General features: G+C 29.5%; 1 protein-coding gene across 2 annotated transcripts in view; it reads left to right on the top strand.

Moving 5' to 3' along the window:
• Window positions 1–8,724: 8,724 nt before the first annotated feature.
• The window catches only part of LOC105210249 (CD151 antigen), a 43,184-nt gene continuing 30,625 nt past the window's right edge, over window positions 8,725–21,283 (top strand). Inside the window, exons 1-2 of one of the 2 annotated variants that reach the window (XM_011181073.3) lie at window positions 8,725–9,464; window positions 19,467–19,596. The gene's annotated coding sequence lies outside the window, so the exon portion shown is untranslated. The other variant, XM_011181080.3, reaches the window with a different exon arrangement.

Here is a 21,283-nt window from a genome sequence, read left to right as displayed (position 1 = left end):
AGAGTATTGCAATAAAAAAAGACGGTTAGTTCACTGTTTCACACGTATTGGATTTGTACCAGAAGCAGCAAGTGTCCAGGCTTTTTTGAGCTGATTTCTGAATATATCTGAATATAAAATCAGTTTTTCCCTATCAGCTCTAGTTTTTTTAGTAATTGGGTACCCCGTGGTCTGTAGAATGTTTACTGAAGATTTACGACAGTGGATTGGCGACAGTGTTGGCATATCCATGGTTTGAAGGAAATCCAAAAATCACTTTAATGTCTGTTACTTCTACCTGGTAAATATCCATGAAATTAATCGAAACAAAAGTCTGCAAGGCACACAGTAGCTCTCTCAGATGAAGTGCCAATCCCTACATTTCATCAGCTACCAGAGCTTGGCCTCTGAATACTCTTCTGAAAGTGTTAAACGGTACTGTGATTGTGTGATCAATTGTCCACGTTTTAATCAAAATGAGTTAAACGACCTCAGCAGATATCTAAACATTTCAAAGAAAGCTTCTGAAATTCTAGCTTCTATGTTGAAGAACACTCGAGTTAGGAACAAAAATTGCTTTTTACCGTGCTTGAGAAATGAAATTTCTACATTTATTTCTCAAGAAGACAATTTTGTATATTGCCAGGATGTTTAAAGTTTTTTAGAAAAAAAATGGCGTTTGTTACTTACTATTCTCCAAATGAATGGCGCTTATTTATTGATAGCTCAAAGCGTAGTTTAAAATGTATGGTTCGATATCAATTCATCACACTACGAAAATGAAATAACCATAGGACAACATTAGGTATTGACAAAAATATACTGAGAATCAATGGTTAATTTGTGGGAACTTAAAAATGGTAAGTTTTCTACTGGATCAGCAAAGTGGTATCATAAAATATCCATGCTTCCCTCGCCCCCCTGTATATAGCGGATTCGTCAACATCTTCTGCATCGTCAACTACAACGAAAAAGAGCCGCGCACAAAGTTTGTGGAATATGTAGCACCATTCAAAAGAACACCAGAAATTTTCAGTGAAAATGAAACACCTGTTAAAAGAACGTCAGAAAAATTGGGTACATGTATGATGCTCTATTAGTTAAGAAAGAAATAGTGCTACCTTTGACAGTCTGCACTACTTCACTCCATACACGACCGCGATAATTACCAAAGTACAAAGCCGCAACAAGATCCTTAAGTCGCTAGCCGGTAGCATTCAATAATCCAATGTAGTCACTTGCTGAACACTCCTCCAATACGTCGACGACTTAACGCAATATGCCGACCAAACTGAGGAAGCGGTCAGCTTCAGACACACTTTAAACGCCAGTCACAGTGGAGTCACTAACACCTTCCCTGTCTCCCTTCCAGCGAATGGCGTGATTGGAGTCAAACCACCAACCTTAGCAGACGCAGAGCTCAAGTTGCCACCTGAAACCAACGTGACTCTTGCGCAGGTTAAATTCCTACTTATCCGACATGACACTAAACACTCCTTGGCATGCGCAATGAATCGATTCGAATTCCTCGAATAAAAGTACAACTTAATATCGGTTACATAAACCTGGACGTGATGGAAACGTTACTGGATTGATACCTCCTCTGAGTTTGAACGGTTACAAATAGTATGTATGTATGTATGTGTGTGGTTGCATTCATATTTGTTGCATATTCGAAATACCCTTATTACAGGTACCATTCAAATTTCTCACACACAATTTTTTGTTTATTTATCAGCTGAGATCTGCACTTTTTTCTCAAAGTAGTTCAAAAGCAGTCGACTGCCTTCAAAATTACCACAGAATATTTCAGTTCAAATACTTTTCACACATGCTAATTTGAGTTGTAACTTTTTTCCAGTTGTTGTTTTTAAACAAATTTTAAATGCTTTGTTGTTGTTGTTGTTTTTATTTTGTTTTCACTTGTAATTTGTATGTACTTACTTAAAACATAGCCTCGAGCTCACCTGCCAAGTGGCAGTCTAAGGTTGTGGTAATTTGAAAACAATTACTTCAATTCATGCCGCAGAGACAATAAAAATGTAAATATGTATGAAGGTATGTATGTAAGTGTGTACGTGTATGCGTATATAATTGCAACAACAATAAATAACTACTGTAAATAACGCATTTAAAATATAGTAAATTTGTTAATTTTACAGTCATTTGTGTTGTTTTCAATTTTTGGTTGTTATTTTTGGCTACAACAACAAGAAGAACTACAATTTACATTTAATAGGCGGGTAAGTAAATCATTCAACGCAGCAAATTGCATGCGAGTTTGTGAATTATGCGACACACAACAAAGTGATGTCACTAAAATATGGGAATAAGCTACAAAAACAAAAAACAGCTTCAAAACTGTGTTCAAGATAAGAAATAAACTAATTGATTTAATTTTTTCTTAAAAAAATGTAAATATAAAATTTAAAATTTTTCAAAAAAATAAAAAAAAATAATTAAATATGTATAAATAATTAATTTCTAAAAAATATTTAAATAAAAAAATGTTTTTATTTTTTTGTTTAATAAAAAAGAAATCAAAAACAATACAAAAAAATTAAAAAAAATAAACAAAAATATTAAAATATTTAAGTAAAAAAAAATTAAACAAAAAAAATTTAAAAAAATTAAATACTATTTTTAATTAAAAAATAACAAAATATTAAAATATTAAAAAAATATTTAAATTAAAAGAATATTTAAAAAATATTAAGGGGTTATATACAGTTAGAATTTTCCAAAAATCGATTTTTTTTTATTTCATTTTCTTAATGTACATATATTTAAGAATACACACAGAAAATTTCATATCGTTCCGGTGAATATTTTCAAAGTTACAAGCAAATGAAAAATTTGAAAAGGCGTTTCAGAGTGCTTTTAAGTACAAGGTCCAAACTTTAAACGCGTTTTTCTCAAAATGGTGTTTTCAAAGTCGATGACCAACATTACTCGAAAACGGCTAGACCGATTAGTCTCAAATTTTAACACGACCTTCTTAAATATATTTTTTAGTAATTAATCGCAGATTTTTTCTCTCCGATAAATATTTTTTTTTTATAAACAATTTAAGGCCGAAATTTCGGTGAAAAATCGATTTTTTTTTTTGAGAAACCGCCATTTTGTCAAAAAATTTTATTTTGCTTATTCCTTCGATTAATTACTAGATTTAACATTATTTTAATGAAATCTGTTTGGTCTTTTAATTTCGGATGATCCAGTTCCGAGATATAGTGGTCACCGCAAAACGTCTTTTTTGAGAGGAGCTTCTGGAGATCAGCTGTAGCTCTTTTTCAAATAAATATTTTTACTAAAACTAAGTCTTAAAATACAGTTAAAAGATACCATAATATGTGTATAAATTTTTGGATCAATAAATTAAAAAGTTTTCTCAGAAAAAATTCTGGAAAATTCACTTTTTTTCGGCCGTCTAACTGTATATAACCCCTTAAATCTAAGAAAATATAAAAAGATACCATTAAACAAAATTTAACATTAAAAAATATTATAAAAAATTTTAAAACAAAAAAATAGAAAAATATTAAAAAAAAATTATATAACAAAAAAATAAATAAACAAAAAATATTAAAAAATTATAATTAAATAAAATATTAAAACAATTTAAATAAAAAAAAAAATAAATAAAAAAATGATCAAAATGTTAAATTAAATAATATGCAAACCATATTAAAAAAATTAAAATTAAAAAATATTTACATTAAGAGAATATTAAAAAAAAAATTTAAATAAAAAAATAGAGATAATATTAAAAAATTTAAAACAAAAAAAAAATTGAAAAAATAAATAAAATTAAATATCAAAAAAAATAAATAAAAAATAAATATTAAAAAATTGTAATTAAATAAAATATTATAACAATGTAAATAAAAAAATATATATACAAAAAACTGTCAAACTGTTAAATTAAAAAAATGAGCAAAAAAATTTAAATTGAAAGAAAATATATATAAAAAAAACAAATGTTTAATAAAAAAGAAATCAAAAACAATACAAAAAAGTTAAAAAAATAAACAAAAATATTAAAATATTTAAGTAAAAAAAAAATTAAATAAAAAAAATAAAAAAAATTAAATACTATTTTTAATTAAAAAATAACAAAATATTAAAAAAATATTTAAATTAAAATTAAACAAAATTTAACATTAAAATATATTATAAAAATATTTAAAACAAAAAATGGAAAAATATTAAAAAAAAATTAAATAACAAAAAAATAAATAAACAAAAAATATTAAAAAATTATAATTAAATAAAATATTAAAACAATTTAAATAAAAAAAAAATAAATAAAAAAATGATCAAAATGTTAAATTAAATAATATGCAAACCATATTAAAAAAAATTAAAATTAAAAAATATTTAAATTAAGAGAATATTAAAAAAAATTTAAATAAAAAAATAGAGATAATATTAAAAAATTTAAAACAAAAAAAAATAGAAAAAATAAATAAAATTAAATATCAAAAAAAAAAAAAAATAAATAAACAATAAATATTAAAAAATTGTAATTAAATAAAATATTATAACAATGTAAATAAAAAAATATATATACAAAAAACTATCAAACTGTTAAATTAAAAAAATGAGCAAAAAAATTTAAATTGAAAGAAAATATATATAAAAAAACAAATGTTTAATAAAAAAGAAATCAAAAACAATACAAAAAAATTTAAAAAAATAAACAAAAATATTAAAATATTTAAGTAAAAAAAAAATTAAATAAAAAAAAATAAAAAAAATTAAATACTATTTTAATTAAAAAAATAACAAAATATTAAAATATTAAAAAAATATTTAAATTAAAATTAAACAAAATTTAACATTAAAAAATATTATAAAAAAATTTAAAACAAAAAAATAGAAAAATATTAAAAAAAAATTAAATAAAAAGATAAATAAACAAAAAATATTAAAAAATTATAATTAAATAAAATATTAAAACAATTTAAATAAAAAAAAAAAATAAATAAAAAAATGATCAAAATGTTAAATTAAATAATATGCAAACCATAGTAAAAAAATTAAAATTAAAAAATATTTAAATTAAGAGAATATTAAAAAAAAAATTAAATAAAAAAATAGAGATAATATTAAAAAATTTAAAACAAAAAAAAAAAAATAGAAAAAGTAAATAAAATTAAATATCAAAAAAAAAAATATTAAAAAATTTAAATTGAAAGAAAATATATATAAAAAAATTTAAATTAAAAAATATTAAAAATAATTTTAAATTAAAAATAAAATAAAAATATACTATTCAAAAAATTAAAAAAAGTTAAAGTAAAAAAATAAAAGAAAAAAGTATTTAAAAAATTTGAATAAAAAGTGTTAAGAATTTACATATAAAAATTTAACAAATTTTTGCATTTAACTTTTTATGTAGTGTCAACAATTTATCCGTTTATTTTTAGCATAATAGATATGTACATCTACATCTCTTATATACATATACATATGTACATGCATAGATTCATATGTTTATTACTTACTAGTTACAAATTCCACTTATGACTCAGTGGGCGTAGAATATTAAATTACGACATTATATACACTTTTATTCTACCCAAATCAACACATTTCCACATTAACAGCCATTTAGCAAAATTATGTTTATTTTTATTAAATTTAAACTATTATTTACGCTTAATCGTAATTTGTAATTAACTGGGGAAAAAATAATCACGAAACAAAAAATTTTAGCAAAATATTTTTCATACACGCACTCACAACATTATAACTAACAATAATTAATAAATTAAGCACACAACATGTGGCATCTGTGGCAAGTGGATTGCTATATAAAAAGTAAAATTTTATTCAATTATTTAAGGAAATTTATTTATCAAAATTTTAATTCGCGCTGTATATACATAATTGTCATGACAAACAACCTAATTGTGACAAGCATTAATTTGGCTAAATTCTTCTACTTAATTTTTTATTGTTTTGCGGTAAAATCTTCAGACAATTTGCTCATGTTTAGATATGTGTTTATACTAAATATGAGCAGGCAATTTAGTGGGTGGTAACATCTGGGCAATGACAGCAAATTGTAGTTCAGAAAAATTAATTTTTTAAGCTCCCAAAGTCATTGCCATTCTAAAAATTACATAATTCTTTAATGTTTCTCGTAAAAAATAAATAAACTTCTTAAATACCTTTTGTTTTGACCTCTAACTTTAATTATAGACGCGTGCTAGCAAATAAACATGTTTATGAGAATATTATAATCTGAATCTCTATAGAAACTGTCAGCGACATCTGTTAACAATCTAAATTATACCGATTCAAACAGGGTTAGAACCCAACCAAACTGTATTTTTGGTCCGACCCCGTTTCATGGACCTATTGTTAAATTACTTCGTTGACAACTGATTTATACACTCCAGTTCAATCGGGGTCTTAATAGCCGCTACAACAACAACAAACGAAAACTATTCTCTATAATACACCGACAAATATCTTTATTTTTCAGATCATTAGACCATCAGCAGTTTATAACAAATTTATGTTGAAACTATACAAATTCAAAGGCATATTTTACATATAAACGGCTTTTCCAATAGTAGTTCTATTTACTCAGTAGACGGTCTGATCAAATTTGACCAAAAGTGGTTTACTTTGAATCAATATAAATATACACTAATGTATCCTTGTTTTAGGTCTCGGACGACATGATCTTTAGTACTCTCAGCGAATTTTCTATTATGCCCACAATGGACCCATTACCGGCCCCCTGCACTATTTGTATAACCAGTTATTGCATTTTGTTAAAAGAATCTGGCGAACCGAATGCATACCAGATGAATGGCTGCCGAACAAACAAGCACAAAAATGGAGATAAGGAATCCTGTAGTAACTACGGAGGAATACCTCCTTTGAAATATAAGAGTTTATTCAAAACGTCTTATCCAACCCATTTGAAGTTACCTCTGGGGTGATATGGGATATGCACTTTTATCACTCCACTTCAACCTAATGCTGAATGAAATAATTCAGCATTTCTATACACGGAAAGACATCTTCAACGGCAGTCTTAACTACGAGAAAAGTTGCAATGTTATGCGACACATTCAGTGAACTGGAAAGGAAGGAAGTTTAACCTTCTTGGATTGGCGTCAAAACCAACTCTTTTTGCTGTGCTGTGTATGTATCATGTACTCCTGCGGGCGATCCTGACATACGGTTGACAAGTCTGAACGACTAAGACGACTGAAATGAACCATATATCAACGTTCTCTCGGAAAATACTGAGAAGAATATATGATCCAATAAATCTGGAATATGACACATATCATATTAGATATAAAACTTGAAGATCTCATTAATGAACGACAAAACTTCATATAATTCATAAAAGCGCAGCAAATATGTTGACTTGGGGATATGGAAATAATGCCAAATCATACAGAATTGTGAAAACCCTTCAAGAAACAGTCAGTTAGGTCAGTTACGATTTAAGCGCAAACCAAAGAAAAAGTGGGTAGATGCATCAATCAGTGACCTCTCAAAGAGATGAGCGTGAAAAAGCGGTAGCGCTTAGTACCAGATCGAGAAATCTAGAGGAAGTTATTTGCGGAAGCAATGGTCCATCCTGAACTGACTCACTAAGGAAGAAGAGACTACTCTTTAGTGAGCAACTATTTTATAATCGCTATTCCAAGTCGATTCAAGATTACAAAACAGTTCCATTTAGTTGATAAGACAAAGAGCCGGTTCCTCATCGCCGGTGGAACAATCTCAATATCAAATCTGACAAATTTTTTCATAAAAATCTTCTAGTCATATAAAGTTGGTTGATTAGGATTGTTGGACTAATATAATTTTATATTTATCCAGGATAGCTACTAAGCTCTTTTGCCTCTTAAACGCTTAACTCTCTTAGTAAGATGAAATATTTCAACGGTTCCAGGTAATAATAATAAAATTAATTAAATAATGTTAAAATAATCGAAGTTAGTATGGTATCGGTGGAGAATACAATAGTAGCCATAACTCATGTATGAATCTGACTTCGCTGTCGCAGCCGAGGGGGGAATTGAATATCGAAGAATAGGAAAATAGGTTGGCTTAAAATAGTGTTTAGGGCGTTTATAGATAAATATAGTTCCTAGTATTTCAAATTGGACTTGCAGTAAGCGCAGTGCATTCGCCGCGAAATTTTCACAGAGGTCAGAGTTGCGCTTGTATTGCGCTGTCAAGTTCAGCTACTCAAATAAACATAACGATAACGAATACTGTTAGCGAAGCTTTTGAGCACAATGTTAGCAGCTTAAAGCTCACTTGACTCGATTGTTAACAACAAACAGCACCACAGCAAAATGTATGTGAGCCACTTAACAGATAACATTGGGCCAAGAGCGGCATAAAGAATGAGTTGTCAAATATGAAATACAACAAACAGCCAACAAGAATGGCTTCGTATGCATGCCAAAGCACAATCTATTAGCTTTTGATTTGGGCGTCATTAGTGGGAACAGCAGCAACAGCAACAAGAAATATAACAGCAGTCACTTTAAGCCACACAACAACAAGCACAACAACAACACTGCGCACCTGCGCAACCGCAACAACTGTCTTACCGCATAATTCCCTTTCAGCTATTTGTAAAAGCTTGGCTTTTAGGTTTTTGCGACATCGCAGCTTCACCAGCCAGCTTTTGCTGCTGCGAACAACGAACGCCTTTGTTGGCGTAATTCATAAAAAACCGTGTTACCAAAGTGTTCCCAATAGCAGTTTCGACAAAGTCTTCGCGCTGAACGGTTCGTACCTTCCATCGATCGTTCGTTCGTTCCGTCTTGAACTCTGTTTTGTAGTGTTGTGGATTTCCTGCTACGGTATGCGGTCGCCAGTCATAGATTTCTAAACGATTTGTGTGGTGCGAAAAAAGTCTTCGAAAATTCGAAAATTCCGCTGAATTCAGAAAACAAATACGAAAATATACAAAAAACGAAGTTGTTGTTGTTTTATTTTTCTGTATGTAAATACAAAAAATATAAGCGCTTAAAAGAAGATACGAAAACGCTTAGATAAAGGAAGAAACGAGTTGTGAGCGTACGCAAAAGGAAATAAAAAAATTTAAATATTTTGTAATTTTCTTGTTATTGTTGCTGTCTTTATTGTGGGCCCGCGATTTTGTTGATTTAAGTTTCTTTTGCTTTCGTTATTTGTTTTTTGTTTCGTACGCTTTGTTTAAGCAAACATTTTTTCGGCTTCAAGCTTCTGCATATGTGAGTTTCCGTGCGTTGCGGCGTCTACAAATTGCGGTCAAAGTTGATATTTCGCCATTTCGCAACAACGATAACGCGATACCTTCAACAAGAACTTACATATGTAATTTACAACAACATATTGTAAGATATTGTATTAGAAACGTGTAAAAAGAATCGGCAGCAACGATCTTCTTGGATCCGGCGTTTGAAGTTCTCAGGCAAAGGCAGCATAAAAGAACGCAGTAGAAAAACGTAAGATATAAGAATTTATTTACTAAATATTTGTGAAGCTGTAGCTTGTAATAGAGTATAAAAAAGTGATGACTAAGTAAAGAAAGATGTGGACTGAGTTCTAAAAGTGGAAAAAAAGTTTGCTAAGCTCTTCAATATATATCGAAAAATAAAATAATTAGCTTAGTGAGTTTAGGATCTGTTCGTATATAATTCTAGAAAAAAATAAAACTACAGTTTCGAAACCTTCTCGAATACTTTACAGTGAAATACGGAAATTTTCTTTATACAATAAATCTTATAAATATAATAATATTATCCTGACATATCCTGATTATAAGAGTACTACAGGTTTTAAAATCTAGTCTTGACTTATAGTGAAATATAGAAGATTTCTTTATACAATAAATCTTACAAATATTATCCTGACATTGTAAAGTCGTGCAGGTTTTAAAATCTCTTCAAATAACTCATAGTGAAATATGGAAACTTTCGTTATGCTAAAAATCATTAAAATATTACGTTTTAACATTATCTTGAAATAAGTGACCGCCATTGGATATCATTTGTATTTTTTTGAATTTATGATCTGATATGTACTTTCTTTCTAATACCGTAAAACCGCAGTTTGTAGATAGAAATTCGTATATAGCATTCCTAACATATGTATATTATTGCAAATCTGTAATAAATTCAGATTTTTCATTAATTAAAGTGAGAAATATGTGCTGTCAAGAGTCTATATAGTCCCTTCGTGATAGCTATCTTCATACAATATCAAATAAATAAAAGTTCTATGAGAAATAGACAACGATCTTGACTAATTTTGGCAGCTACTTGTACTAAACCGAGCTCAGTATGAACTTGCAAGTATTTTACCATCTAGAAATGGAGCATATACCATCCAAAATATATCCTATAAGTCTAAGGACTGATAAAAATTGGATAATCGCAAGATAAGAGGTGGGTTTAGTGTTATACTAGGATATATTGATGCATTCAGTTAAGTGAATAGTTCTCCCACACTATATTTGGCGATCCGGATCAAATAAATAATCAATAGACATGAGTTGATTTATCATATAGGTTGTGAGGCTATCAAATATAACAAGATAATTTTTTGTCTAGTGAAGTTTTCTATTGTTCGAGGGATTATTCTGCTAACATGCTACTTGTCACGTAAACTGGAAATATTTCTAGTATTTGTTTGTTGTTGCGTATAGGTAATATAAGTTTCGCAAATCGATAGTAGCATTTCAGTGATTTCAGTGAATGAGTTACTCGAACTCTCATTCGTTAGTGAATAGTAATAAAAAGATTGAGGGCAGTAGCCACAAATGTTTGTATGATCGGTCACTTAAAGTTTATTCGTACGATTGCTATTTCGTCCACCGTAGGCATATTTTGACTTCAAATATCGTCCGAATTATGTGTGTGTATATAGAGATAAAATTATTGCCCATTATAAAGTTCACGAGGCTCTAAGTTCCATCTGGGAACTATGGGAACCTTTTTTTATTACATATATATACATAAATTCTATCAAATAAGTATCCGGAAATTCTAAAATTTGTTAGTAATCAACAAATTATAATTAGTTTGTGTGAAATTTTGTGTTTCAAACGAAATTTCTTGTGCCAAAACTTTGGAAATGTTGAAAAGAATATGATACAGCAATAAAAATTGACATAATAGTGGCTGACGTGTGTGCCAATCTGGGAAAAAGAATTTTGAAATATTCTCAGCGGGATATAATGCTCACCAGAAAAGTTTGAAATACTTGCTATTTTATTGTTATCGGTTCAGAATTTGGTTGAAATCATTCGAGTAATTCAAGCTCTATTTTTCAATTTGCGGTCCTTTTATACCATCAGAGGGTTGTCATGAAAATAAGTTTTAGTTTTCGTTGTGAAAGAACTTAGTTAGATTCTGATGTATAGATGTTCTCAAAACTATTGCGCATTCGAAACACGAACGGATTCGATTTTATGTTATTTGAAGGACTACCATATCTAGTAGCACTAGCTTTTTAGTGCAATTATCATTTCATTATTATTAAATATAACCGCCGATCGCCTTCTAATCTTATTTCTTTCGCCGTTTATTAAACATTTGGAAAATGTGATGTATGTTGACAGAATAATTTTCGTCGATCTGTAAGATGGATAAAAAATTATTTCTAGAACCTGGTGAGATAAAGTGGTATAGTAAAATTTTTTGCTATGAAAGTGCCTGATATCCATAGTATCTATATATGAAAGATATGTTTGAAACATTACTCTTTCCATATATTAGAAACGGTATGTAAATTGAAATCAAATATAAGTCTCAAAAAGGTTTAACAAATTTGCCCATTTGTTGGCAGCAGTCAATTCAAAACCAACCGATTGATCTCCATAAACTTTTTATATGAGATAGGTAAAAAATTATATATGTATATTACAAAACAACAGTTCTTGAATAAATTTCTAAGATTTTTTGAAATATTGAAATTAAAAAAGTAAAATCAAAAAAATGTTTTAATTTTGTATTAATATTAATTTTTTATATAAAAAATAATTTTAAATTTTTTTTAGAAATAATACTAAAATATTTTTCCATTATTTCATAATTAAATTGTTTACATAATTTACATGAAATATTACAAAGCTATTGAATGAAGTTATGCAACAGCTAAAAACCAAGCATTTTTATGTGAAAACCTTTTTACATTTATTAATTTGAATCTTTTTTACTACTTGGATGCACGATGCACTCAGCGCACAATTACAAATACATACAGATGTATGTATAGACGAGTGTACAGGTGTTTGCTGGCCGCAGTTGTTTGATCACTTTTGCTTGTGGGAAGCGCAAATACAATTGTTGTATGTACAACAACAACAACAACAAAAACGTATTTAGTCAGTAGTTTTAAGCGTTTTTGTTTTTCACTACAATTTCTTCGCACTGTGGCACTGGGTCGCCAATATAGTCAATCGTAAGTAGTCGTTGACTCATCGGTTTGCTGCTGTGTTTTGTTGCTGCTGCCATGTCAAACGGCACGACTCTCAAACTGAGTGTCAATGATGCTACCAATGACTTTATGCTAGTTACTTTGTAGTCGAATCTTATAAAATAATGCATTTGCTGTGTTTGAAGTGATGTTGCTGCGCATGCGCGCAGACGCTATAGCAGGCATGTAGCGCATCTACTTAAATATAAGCAAATACTTTGCATATCTGTGTTGTATGAATGACGTATGTAGATAAGAGTAATATGTGCAAATTTATTTAAATCGGCGAGTGTTAATGCAAAGAATGTGAATAAGCGTTGTTTATGAAGGAAATGAATGAAAGGTTGTTTGTATTTTATTTGATTTGAATATTGTCAAAGCTCGGTTAATGGGTTTTCACGAGAAAAGCATTTACTTCAAATGCTATAAAAAATTCCATAAAGTAGAAATGGATGAATTTTAATTATATAGTAGTAGAACTTTTTTATTAAAATATTTTTTTATTATAATATAAAGTACATTAAGTACGCTACTTAACCTTCCTCGTTTTTTTATTAACAACTTTTCGATATATATCTGATTTTTTTTATCTGGAATCAGCAATGATACAGAAAATTATACACTTTTAATAAAGAGTATAAATAATTTATATTAATTTTATGAATAATATTTCGCTATAAAATTATTTGTTTTGAACTTTGAGTATTTTTTACATAGGAGAGAGACAACTATTTTTAATTTAGTAGATACTAGACTCTCTAACGGTCTTATTATACAATGTGATCTATTTCAGGAAAATTTGGAAGTTGTTGAAATCTCTCATAATACTATGAAGTACGTCTAATATCAGATAAATACTTTCCTTATAATACAACTTAAAAAGAAACTTCAGACATCCCTCAGAAACGTAAAGCTATAATGAGGACGATTAAACAAACGTAATTGCAAACTAAAACTTGTTCTAGAACTTTAAAATGGGCGTAGCACAGGCTCAAATAAGCAAAAATATGTCGAGCAGCTCTCAATTGAAAAATAGACGAGACACTGGCCCAAATAAGCAAAAGCTTTGACATTTCTTAGCCTTTCTCATCCCATCAACAATCGAATACAAAATTCTATGTATTTCAGAGATATACATACATATAAAAATAATGGTAATTTTCGTTTTTTGAAAAAAAAAAAAATGTTCATCAACATTAATATTGCCGCCTTCAAAATAGTCCCCATTCCATATTATGTACTTACGTCAATGCTTCTTCAAATCGTCGAAACACTTCTCAAACACGATTTTTGTGAAAACCTTTGGCTCTGTCAGCTAGTAAGCTTTTAAGGATTTCTTTATTTTTGGAAAAAATCACACTGAGCCATGTCGGACAAATATGAATACTAGGGCATCATTACTGAGTTGTTTCTGGTCAAGAATTCATGAATAAGCAACGAAGTGTGAGCTTTTAACTAACGAAAATCACAAAGCTCATAAAAATACGTCCAACCTTAGCGGCGGCTACAGACAAAGTGAGCAATGATTACTGCTGAACTATTTTATCGTACTTCCGGAGCATGTATATCAACATAATAAGAAATAAATAAAAAATTTACAATTGGACTCTCCAAAACCGCGAAATTTTAAATTCTAAAATCCCCGTTATGAAAACCCCCTATTGAACATTAACTTTTTTTTTGGCAAAAAATTAAGAAACCGGTCCACAGTTTATACAATGCAATGGTTTCTTCAAGTGTGATAGATGTTATATTGTATATATCGGCCAGTATTATGTTGATATCGTGTCATAATATCGCTTCAAACGTCATATAATAAAGGTATATAGACATATCGAAAGACTTTTTATTTCTTGCGATTATCTTTGGTATCTTGTATTTGGGTTCATATGAACTTCTTTAATGGGTTCATAAGACGTTTTGTAACACTTTGATTTCTACTTCTCTCGTTGTTGTTGTTGTGGTGGCTGAAAATAATTCGCAAATAATTTTGAGGAATGCCATCGAGTTTATAACTGCTTGGTCGAATATTAGACTGGGTACGTTTACGTTCTGCTTACGTAGACCTGACTATCGTGTTGGACTCTTTCAGTTCTAATGGTCGGTTTTAACCACACTTATTTATTCTTATTTGGTTTTAACATATCTCTTTATTAGTAGTGACGAGTAGATTTGAAATCCGGATGTCTGTCCGTCCGTCCGTCCGTCTGTCCGTCTGTCCGTGCAAGCGATAACTTGAGTAAAAAGATAAAGATATCTTAATGAAACTTGGAACACATGTTCCTTGGCACCCTGAGGAGGTTGCTTTCGAAAATGGGCAAAATCGGTCCACTTCCACGCCCACAAAATGGTGGAAACCGAAAACCTATACAGTGTCATAACTAAGCCATAAATAAAGTTATGAAAATGAAATTTGGAACATAGGATCCCATTAGGGAGAGGCACATTTGGATGTAATTTTTTTGGAAAAGTGGGCGTGACCCCGCCCCCAAATAGGTTTTTTGTATATAACTCGCAAACCAATAAAGCTATATAAGCCAAACTTTCTGCAATCGTTTCTTTTAGCCTTTTCATTATAGAGTCCAAAAATGAAAGAAATCGGATAATAACCACGCCCACCTCCCATACAAAGGTTAGGTTGAAAATGACTAAAAGTGCGTTAACTCACTAACGAGAAACGTTAGAAACATCAAATTTTACATAAGAAATGGCAGAAAGAAGCTGCACTGAGATTTTTTTACAAAATGGAAAATGGGCGTGGCGTCGCCCACTTATGGGTCAAAAACCATATCTCAAGAATTATTCGACCGATTTCAATGAAATTCGGTATATAACACTTTCTTGACACCTTGATGACAAGGGTGGAATATGGGCGAAATCGGTTCACAACTACGTCTACTTCCCATATAACTCAATTTTGAATCCTTCTGATTCCTTCACTTTATAAGTTATACATAAGGAACCAATGAAGATAGCGGAATAAAACTTTACATAAATACTGTATTTGAGCTGTGACATCACTTGTGGAAAAATTGTCAAAATCGGACCATGACTTTTCAAGGCCCCTGATATCGAACATGAAGAACTCAGTGCCTAAGGTTAAATTTTCACCGAAAATATAGGTAAATCCCTCAGATATTTTAATGTAATTCATTCCCTCTGAATTTTTTTCTTATAACAGTTTCTCTCTGTACCTGAAATGGTAAAAATCGGGTCATAACTTCCCCCAGATCCCATATACCTAATTATAAGTAATATTAAATTAAGTGAGCGTATAGTCTTCGATACATTGTATCTTGGTGGTGAAAACGAGTGAAATCGGTTTAGGAATTACCTCAGTCCCCATATACTATTTATGATGATTTTCGTTATTCTATTGAACTCTATACCAAATATATGGGTCGACTTGTGTTATCTTTATAAAATTACATCATTAAATTGCGAGAGTATAAAATGTTCGGTTACACCCGAACTTAGCCCTTCCTTACTTGCTTTTGAAATGTTTTTTTTTATTTTATTGTAAAGTTTTGAAATGCAAAAAAAAAATAAAAATTTGAAATCAAATAATTTTCATATATAATATTTAGATATTGCCAAAGACATCTGAATACAACCCAATTATTATTATTTTTTTACTGTATTTTTTTGCAAACGTATATTTTATTATTATTTAAAAATATGAAGAATTTTTGAATAAAATAAATATAAATTATTTTCTATATTTTTATGGAATATTTGGTAATAAATAATTGTTTTCAATATCTTAATACAAATTTCTGCTTTATTTTAATAAAAAAATATTATTTTAACTGCGCTACCAATATTTCACGCCAACACTGTTACATCATAACAAATGCAATGCGTGCATTACTGATAAATACCAACCAACTAGATGGTTATGCACAACACCGGTTTTCGAAAAAAAGATGAAATAAAGAAAAACGCAACAACAACAAAAAAATGCAACAATGTAAACTAGTATTAGACAGCAAATAATTTTTGCATTTTAATGTATATAGAAACCATTTATAGAAGAAATATTAAAATTTCTATTACAATGGGCTTGGCGAACATGCTACAAATATTGAACTGATTTCTTGTAATGCAAAGAGAAAAAACAACAAAAAATATAGAATTTATAATGGTAGGTTGGTGGTAAAATCAACTACCGCCTATACACAACTCGTTAGCGCGGCTTGTTGTCATTAAGCAGAAAAAAAATATTGAAAAAAAATACAAAAATAAAAAATTAAAAAAACTCAGAAAAAATGCAGTTTCAAGTGACCAGCAGCAAAAGAAAAAATCAAAAAATTAAACAACTTTTAGTTGCATTGTAGTAAAGAGTATAAAATTAAGAAAACAAAAAAAATTTTATGGAAACTCGTTCTGCAGTCGAAACCGTTAAGCGTTAAACGAGCCTCCTGACAGCCAACCAGCCACTCACAACTGTAAATTCATAGTTGAAGTAATAAAAATTAAGCGCAAAACAAATAAGAGCCAAACGCCTCGAAACATATGAAAGAAGTAGAAGAAAAAAATAAAAGAAAACAGTAAAAACAAAAACAACTTTTAAAAGCTATATTGCAAAATACTAAGAACAAGCAGCAGAGAACAAGAAACCAGTGCAAGAAACGGAATAAAACAAGTAAAAAAATACCAAAAGCATGAGAAACATAGTCGAATACAGTAAGGTGTAGACAACAAAAACAAAAAGCAAATAAATTTAAAAAAACAGTGATTAATCAGCGTAAAGTGGAAATAACAAACCAGTGCTGGAATTTATGTTAATATTTCTCATTTTTTATAATTTATTGCAATTCTGCAATTTTGCGTTTATTGACTTAATTCTGCAAGTCTTACATTACATGGACTTCGAGCTGAACGCTGATTATAGCATTTCATATAAGCGCGTGTAGAGGTGTTAAAAAATAAAAAGCCAAAAAGCAAAGAAAAAACTAAGTTCAAATCGAATATCATAAAATCATATTGCGCCAATATGTCATTCTATCAGTTTTTATTCTTTTTTTGCGTTCTGATTATTTGCATTATTTTGGCGACGTGCGCTTGTGCTCGGCAAAAATTTGAAAGTAGTAGAGAAAAAAGATATTAATGTGCGTCAAATGTCAAATAATTAATATATCACATGCTGTATAAAGATGTATTGATTTATGAAAAGCTAAAATAAAAATAAAAAAAAAAAACAAAAAAAATAAAAATAAAGGTAAAAAAATAAAATACAAATGTTATAAAAGTCATCAAAAAATACTTGGTTTTATTTTAAGATTGGTAAAGTCTTAAAAGTCATCAATTTCCTTTAATCACTTGCTTCGTTGGACACCTTAAACTCACATTCCACTTAACAATAAAATAAGTGCTTTTAAGACGAATTAGTTTCTAAATATAAATGTCAGGATTCTTTTATAAAATAAATTGTATTGCTTTAATAACTTCAACTTATTGTGTGTAACACAACGAAACTTATAGAGAGCTTCCACATTCCAGCATGAGCTATAGAGGACTGTTGCATGAACTTATCAAAGTTTGCTATGGTTAATGTGCTCTGAACTGAATTTCAATGCCTTTCTTAAAGTATTACTAAATCTAAAGTAATTAATGCCCAAGTATTTAGCCATTTGAATACATTTTCAGATTTCTTCTCACCGCAAAGCAGGTCAAGCTTGCCACCATTGGGCTAGGGTCTTTACAGTTGGTAGGAAGAACTGTTGGAAGACTGCGTAGACTTTTCAAAACAAGTACATAGAATATGCTCTGCTCATTATTTTATCTTAATATTTTCATTGACAACCATAAAATGATTCGTGGTATTTAAATAGTTAATCATTACTTTAAGCTTTGAGATGTATACATTATTAAACATTTGTTATATCCTTTATCTCGATCAGCTACTTCAGAGTCTTGATCAATTAACCGGCATGTGCTCGATTAAAACGCTTATTAAGATGGATTTACCATACAAAATAAAATCTCCATTTATTTTTTATTGATTTTTTTTTAATAATTTAATTTTTAATTTTTTTTAAATTGAATATTTTTAAAATCAAATTCAACACTGTGACAAAGACGTACGATATACATACGTTCTTTGTCTGCGATCGGCTAAATTTTTTGATAACAAAAAGGTACGGTAGATGTCGCTGCTAAAACAAAAATTTATAACAGCTGATCGTTTATCGAGTAGCCGGCAGTATAAAAGACAAAAAAGGTTTCTCAATAAAAATTTTAATTGATCAATTAATTTGGCTGTCTAAAAATGCTATAACAACAATATAAATGAGGATAAATTGACTACAACATATTTTATAATTTTAGTCAATATAATGTCTTTAATGGAGATTCAGTCGACTAATCGTTTTTAGACAACTTATTTCCCAAATAAAATAAGTTCCTTTACCAAGGACGCTGTCCAAAATTTGATATAGTTTGCTTACCGGACTTCGGAAATGAACCATATATTACAAAGATTCTCAATTTGGCATGAGGAAACTTTATTTTTGAGATTTTAATTTATGGTTTTTCTTTTCGATAACTATTGTTCGAGAACTACCAAAACTGAATTACTCTGCATTGGGGGCCTCCCACTTTACTAGCTTGAAATGTTTTCAAATTGCGAATAGTCGAAATCTCTGTAACAGTGTTGTCTGTCTATCTTAATATGATATATTCAAAAGATTTCGGTTTTCTCTGAATTTATATTCGAGATTATTCTTAACATTTCCACAACTAGTGACATCAAGTCATTGATCTCTTAAAGTAAACTTAGACGAGTACCAATTTTAATTTTTTGTATTAGAGTCAAAGAGTTTAAGGTTCTTTCACGATGGAAAAACTGGAAGCTGAAGTATTGAAATAAATCGACTTGTGTTTTTGAAATAATAAAAATAATTTATTATTAATTTATTTAATTAATTTTTTTTTTAATTTTTGCCAAATGCAACTCTGTGTATAGCCCTTAAAGATATTATACTAATTTTCATCTATATTTTCTTCTCTTTTTTTTCTACCTCCAGCATCCTCGCCCTTGTTGTTGCATTCCCCAACAAAATCGCAATATTATATAGCTGCTTTCAATTGTTGTTATAAAAAGCCGCCAAAATTGGTCGCCTAACGAAAACTTCGTTTGTGCTCAACGACTACAAGGTGAGTGACATTTCGCCAGTACACGCACTCGTACGTATTTCTACACATTGTCGCATTTCGTCGCGTTTCAAGTGTGCATGTGTGTTTTTTTGTTTTGTGCGTTACTCAATGTTTAAGTTTTGAAAAAAATTCAAAATAAATTATATATAACTGTGTATACATAAATTGGTGAGTTTTCAGCACTTAGTATTTGCTTTTACTTCATTACAATTTCGAGGAATTGCTATAGTTCATTTTATTTTTTTAAATAAGTATTGCACAATTGCTGCTGTTTGTAGTTAACTTTCCCAATACGAACAGCCTTCCCACTTGTTTCAATGTGTAAACATTTTGTGGCAAGGCAAGTGAGTCGGTAAACAAGGCAGTAAGTGGCATTTCACGGGGAAATATTTTGTTTGAAGTGTTTGCAAGTGTAATTAATAGAAAATTGAAATTAAATGTGTTTTTATAGAATTTGATTTTGAATTGCGCTAAGCGTTGTCTGCGTAAATAAGTTTGATTTTGAGGTTATGTGTCTATTGTAGGTTAGGAGAGTGCTGTCTGAAGTTGGTGTATAAAGTAAACAGTAAGTGTAGATTAACGAAAGAGCGTGAGATGGAGTGATATAGTAATAAATGAGTGGAGATTGAAATGAATATACTTATAAACAGAGAATTTTGAAGAGTTAGGTTAGGAGTAGGCATCTTTTACTAATATCATATATACTATCTCTATTTAAGTTTTGTGAAGAACCATCAACTGTTTAATTCTTTACTATAAAAAGGATTCCCACTGTCGTTATTGACAGAAGTTTACGCTGAAATATATCACGATATTATTTTGAGATATATTTATACCTTCCGAAGATATGAATTTGGTTTAAGAACCAGCTCCAATCAAAGGTCGCTTCCAGCGCTTTTCACATAGATCTTTCGAGGTGTTTATTCCATTTAATTACGTTGCATAAGTGACAGATTTTAATTGAAAATTGACAGTTTAATATACCGTCAGAGATCTGAAAAGATCTGTATAAATGGACTTAAAATCCTTTGACTGTTTCTACTCTTCCAACACATTTCGAGAATTTCGAATGACAAATTCACCTTACTTTATAAACTCTTCGGTACATAGTGGTGCAAAACATTAGCAGCAATTTTGCTGACGTCATACTAGCGACTATAGATGAAAGAGTCTCTCTATTGTGGTTTATTTTATAATTTGGAAAAAAAAGAAATATATTTATTAAAGTAAATTAAATGCAAAATAATAGAAAATAGATTATATAACTTTTTATTTTCTTAAATATTAGGTCTACAATTTTGCTTCCGCCGTTTTTTTTTGTTAATTTAAGTTTTTTTTTGTATAAAAAGGGTTACAAATGTCGATGAGCCTCAGCCGCACTTTTCTTGGAATTAAAAAAGAGAAGCAAAATTTCCCGCAAATGTCAAGAATTCGGCTCAAAAAGTGACATTTTCAGTTGAGAATAAGTTTGGGATGCAAACGGATCTCTACAAATATTTTGTTGGGTTAATGTTGGCACAAATGTTCAAGATCGATATAAAAAAAAAAATCGATTTAATCGACCAGTGCTTGACCCTAGAGACATCTATTGGAAAACGGCGGAGACCTAATATAACTTTGGTTTCTTTGTCGTTAGCAACCCTGTGGACATAGTCTAATGTCTTGAGCGGTATATTATTTATATCTC

Source organism: Zeugodacus cucurbitae, chromosome 4, assembly GCF_028554725.1.
Source record: "Zeugodacus cucurbitae isolate PBARC_wt_2022May chromosome 4, idZeuCucr1.2, whole genome shotgun sequence".
NCBI classification, from domain to species: Eukaryota; Metazoa; Arthropoda; class Insecta; order Diptera; family Tephritidae; genus Zeugodacus; species Zeugodacus cucurbitae.
Note: the sequence above shows the minus strand (reverse complement) of the source record. Positions and strands in the feature narration are given on the sequence as shown.